Source organism: Scyliorhinus torazame, unplaced genomic scaffold (genome assembly GCF_047496885.1).
Source record: "Scyliorhinus torazame isolate Kashiwa2021f unplaced genomic scaffold, sScyTor2.1 scaffold_1484, whole genome shotgun sequence".
Lineage (NCBI taxonomy): Eukaryota > Metazoa > Chordata > Chondrichthyes > Carcharhiniformes > Scyliorhinidae > Scyliorhinus > Scyliorhinus torazame.
The window spans coordinates 20,001-25,616 of record NW_027309211.1 but is presented as its reverse complement, the minus strand read 5'-3'; positions in this window follow the sequence as shown (position 1 = coordinate 25,616).

Below are 5,616 nucleotides of genomic sequence, written 5' to 3'. Positions count from 1 at the left end.
CCACAAATGCAAGTGGCAGCTCGGCGGGACCAATCCGCTCCCTTTAGCGGGAACACCCCCACTGTGTCCCCGGTACCACGGCTGGACACGACCTCATACACTTCCGAGGGCAAGTGATTAACTAACGGTAGGGTGCACTTTTCATATATGCACGTGCCCCATCGGCGGGACCAATCCACTCCTCCGTTCCGCTCTCCTGCAACCTTGGCCCCGGTAAAGCGGCGGCACAGGACCTCATAGACCTCCTGGAAGTCGCCAGAGGCTAAGTCCGACTGGTTTATGACTTGCCACTGCCTGGCCCTGCCTCCACAGGCTAAGTCCGACTGGTTTATGATTTGCCACTGGTTCATGACTTGCCACTGCCTGGCCCTGCCTCCACAGGCTGAGTCCGACTGGTTTATGACTTGCCACTGCCTGGACCTGCCTCCACAGGCTAAGTCCGACTGGTTTATGACTTGCCGCTGCCTGGACCAGCCTCCACAGGCTAAGTCCGACTGGTTTATGACTTGCCACAGTCTCCGCCAGACTCCACTGGTTCATGACTTGCCACCGCCTCGACCAGCCTCCCCAGGCTAAGTCCGAGCGTTGCGGTGGCCATGCCAGTGCCGACGAGGTCTGATCCGGTCCCTCGCGCTCCGGGGAGCCGTGCCCGGCCTCGGCGGGGCGTCGGGCCGCCGTTTGGAGCGCCGGCCGAAAACCCGAAAAAAGGGCGAAAATCGGAAGAAATTCGCGCCCGATCGGGCCGAGCGGCCGGCGGGGCGGCAGCCCGGGTCGGTCTCCGCAGACCTGGAGGCTCGAGGGGACCTTTCCGACCAAAGTCCATTTCTCGATTTTCCACCTCCTACCAATCTGCAGGTACCCCGCCAACCCCTCGTGACGCCAAACGCAAGTGGCAGACCAGCGGGACGGACCACCGGTAGTCATGCCGGGAATGAGGTCTCGGCGTCGGCATAAGGTGGGTGGATCGGACCCCATCCGGCCTACGGTTCTTTTTCAAAACGGCGCCCCCGGCCCCCGCCGGCGGCGGCCTTGGCGGCCGGGTGGGCGCCCCTCCTCGAATCGCCACCCTGCCCCGGGGTGAGCCGCTTCGCCGCCGCCCGGCGCCGTCAACAACCTTGTCCTGGTTTATGACTTGTCACCGCCGCTGGTTTATGACTTGTCACCGCCGCTGGTTTATGACTTGTCACCGCCGCTGGTTTATGACTTGTCAGCACCGGCGGACGGCCTCTCGCCGCCCTTTGGACGCCCCGGCGGCGGACCGTGACCCCCCACGGCTGGCCCGCGCGGGGCCCGCCACCCGCCCAAGGGGCGCCCCCTGCCGTTCGCCCACCTAACGCACGGCTGGAACAGCACCAAGCCCCGCAGCCGGCCAACGGCGGCACACACTGACCGCAGCCCACCGGAGGCACGTCGGGCCGTGGCCGTACCCCGCCCGACAGCGCCCCCTGCGGGCCACGGACCAGGCGGACGTTGGGACGAGACGATCCCCGGCCGAGGCGCTCTCTGAGCCCGCCAGGGACCGGTGCACCGCCGGCGGACGCTGCACCCGGTACACGAGCGCCCTCTGCCCGCCGGGGACCGGTGCACCGCCGGGGGAGTCTGCACCGGGCCCAGGAGCTCCCTCTGCCCGCCAGGAACCGGGGGGGACCGCCGGCGGAGGCTGCACCGGGCCCAGCAGGTCACTCTGCCCGCCAGGGACCGGGGGGACCGCCGGCGGAGGCTGAGCCCGGCCCAGGAGCTCCCTCTGCCCGCCAGGAACCGGGGGGACCGCCGGCGGAGGCTGAACCCGGCCCAGGAGGTCACTCTGCCCGCCAGGGACCGGGGGGACCGCCGGCGGAGGCTGCACCGGGCCCACGAGCTCCCTCTGCCCGCCAGGGACCGGGGGGACCGCCGCCGGAGGCTGCACCCGGCCCAGGAGCTCCCTCTGCCCGCCAGGGACCGGGGGGGACCGCCGGCGGAGGCTGCACCCGGCCCAGGAGGTCCCTCTGCCCGCCAGGGACCGGGCGGACCGCCGGCGGAGGCTGCACCGGGCCCAGGAGCTCCCTCTGCCCGCCAGGGGCCGGGGGGACCGCCGCCGGAGGCTGCACCGGGCCCAGGAGCTCCCTCTGCCCGCCAGGGGCCGGGGGGACCGCCGCCGGAGGCTGCACCCGGCCCAGGAGCTCCCTCTGCCCGCCAGGGACCGGGGGGACCGCCGGCGGAGGCTGCACCGGGCCCAGGAGCTCCCTCTGCCCGCCAGTGACCGGGGGGACCGCCGCCGGAGGCTGCACCCGGCCCAGTAGCTCCCTCTGCCCGCCAGGGACCGGGGGGTCCTCCGGCGGAGGCTGCACCCGGCCCAGGAGGTCCCTCTGCCCGCCAGGGACCGGGGGGACCGCCGGCGGAGGCGGCACCGGGCCCAGGAGCTCCCTCTGCCCGCCAGGGACCGGGGGGGACCGCCGCCGGAGGCTGCACCCGGCCCAGGAGCTCCCTCTGCCCGCCAGGGACCGGGGGGTCCGCCGGCGGAGGCTGCACCCGGCCCAGGAGGTCCCTCTGCCCGCCAGGGACAGGGTGTAACGCCGGCGGAGGCTGCCTCCGGCCCAGGAGGTCCGTCTGCCCGCCAGGGACCGGGGGGACCGCCGAGGAGTCTCTGCCCGTCCCAGATACTCCCTATCCCTACCCCTAACCGTATCCCTAACCCTATCGCCTAACCCTAACCCTATCCCTAACCCTAACCCTAACCCTATCCCTAACTCTAACCCCATCGCCTAACCCTAACCCTATCCCTAACCCTATCCCTAACCCTAACCATCCCTAACCCTAACCCTATCCCTAACCCTAACCCTATCCCTAACGCTAACCCTAACCCTATCCCTAACCCTAACCCTAACCCTAACCCTATCCCTAACCCTAACCCTAACCCTATCCCTAACCCTATCGCCTAACCCTAACCCTATCCCTAACCCTATCGCCTAACCCTAACCCTAACCCTAACCCTATCCCTAACCCTAACCCTATCCCCTAACCCTAAACCTATCCCTAACCCTAACCCTAACCCTAGCTCTAACCCCATCGCCTAACCCTAACCCTATCCCTAACCCTAACCCTATCCCTAACCCTAACCCTAACCCTAACCCTAACCCTATCGCCTAACCCTATCCCTAACCCTAACCCTATCCCTAACCCTAACCCTAACCCTATCCCTAACCCTAACCCTATCCCTAACCCTAACCCTATCGCCTAACCCTAACCCTATCCCTAACCCTAACCCTATCGCCTAACCCTAACCCTATCCCTAACCCTAACCCTATCGCCTAACCCTAACCCTATCCCTAACCCTAACCCTATCCCTAACCCTAACCCTAACCCTATCCCTAACCCTAACCCTAACCCTATCCCTAACCCTAACCCTAACCCTATCCCTAACCCTATCGCCTAACCCTATCCCTAACCCTAACCCTATCCCTAACCCTATCGCCTAACCCTAAACCGAACCCCAACCGCAACCCCCAACACCAAAAGGCACCGGGCCGTAAGCCTGCACCCGCACCGGCAGTGCCCTAGCCCCCTCGGGGAAGAAGGGACTCCGTCTCCACACCGCACCCGCCCCAGCTGCGCTCTCTCCCCGCCACCGCCGAAGGCACACGATTTGAACCGCTCCTCCCGTCCGGGGAAGCACACTCGGCAGCACGCCAACCTCCTTCCCAACGGGACCAGGACCGAAGGGCACACAGACCCTCCACCACCCCACCAACGTGACCCCAAGCCCGGGCACCCCCTTCAAATTCGCCCGCTGGGACGTGTATTAAGCCCGGCAACAGTTATTCAAGCAAAACCGCAGCCGCAAGTTGAAGTGACAACTCATTAACCAAAACAATATTGGGCAAGTCATAAACCACTTTCCACTCTGGACAAGTCATAAACCAGTTTCCTCTCTGGACAAGTCATAAACCAGTTGGACAAGTCATAAACCACTTTCCTCTTTGGACAAGTCATAAACCAGTTTCCTCTCTGGACAAGTCATAAACCACTTTCCACTCTGGACAAGTCATAAACCAGTTTCCTCTCTGGACAAGTCATAAACCAGTTGGACAAGTCATAAACCACTTTCCTCTTTGGACAAGTCATAAACCAGTTTCCTCTCTGGACAAGTCATAAACCAGTTGGACAAGTCATAAACCAGTTTCCACTCTGGACAAGTCATAAACCAGTTGGACAAGTCATAAACCACTTTCCTCTTTGGACAAGTCATAAACCAGTTTCCTCTCCGGACAAGTCATAAACCAGTTGGACAAGTCATAAACCACTTTCCACTCTGGACAAGTCATAAACCAGTTTCCTCTCTGGCCAAGTCATAAACCAGTTGGACAAGTCATAAACCACTCTCCTCTCTGGACAAGTCATAAACCACTTTCTTCTCTGGACAAGTCATAAACCACTTTCCTCTTTGGACAAGTCATAAACCAGTTTCCTCTCTGGACAAGTCATAAACCAGTTGGACAAGTCATAAACCACTTTCCACTCTGGACAAGTCATAAACCAGTTGGACAAGTCATAAACCACTTTCCTCTTTGGACAAGTCATAAACCAGTTTCCTCTCTGGACAAGTCATAAACCAGTTGGACAAGTCATAAACCACTTTCCACTCTGGACAAGTCATAAACCAGTTTCCTCTCTGGACAAGTCATAAACCAGTTGGACAAGTCATAAACCACTCTCCTCTCTGGACAAGTCATAAACCACTTTCTTCTCTGGACAAGTCATAAACCACTTTCCTCTTTGGACAAGTCATAAACCAGTTTCCTCTCTGGACAAGTCATAAACCAGTTGGACAAGTCATAAACCACTTTCCTCTTTGGACAAGTCATAAACCAGTTTCCTCTCTGGACAAGTCATAAACCAGTTGGACAAGTCATAAACCACTTTCCACTCTGGACAAGTCATAAACCAGTTTCCTCTCTGGACAAGTCATAAACCAGTTGGACAAGTCATAAACCACTTTCCTCTTTGGACAAGTCATAAACCAGTTTCCTCTCTGGACAAGTCATAAACCAGTTGGACAAGTCATAAACCAGTTTCCACTCTGGACAAGTCATAAACCAGTTGGACAAGTCATAAACCACTTTCCTCTTTGGACAAGTCATAAACCAGTTTCCTCTCCGGACAAGTCATAAACCAGTTGGACAAGTCATAAACCACTTTCCACTCTGGACAAGTCATAAACCAGTTTCCTCTCTGGCCAAGTCATAAACCAGTTGGACAAGTCATAAACCACTCTCCTCTCTGGACAAGTCATAAACCACTTTCTTCTCTGGACAAGTCATAAACCACTTTCCTCTTTGGACAAGTCATAAACCAGTTTCCTCTCTGGACAAGTCATAAACCAGTTGGACAAGTCATAAACCACTTTCCTCTTTGGACAAGTCATAAACCAGTTTCCTCTCTGGACAAGTCATAAACCAGTTGGACAAGTCATAAACCACTTTCCACTCTGGACAAGTCATAAACCAGTTTCCTCTCTGGACAAGTCATAAACCAGTTGGACAAGTCATAAACCACTCTCCTCTCTGGACAAGTCATAAACCACTTTCTTCTCTGGACAAGTCATAAACCACTTTCCTCTCTGGACAAGTCATGAACCAA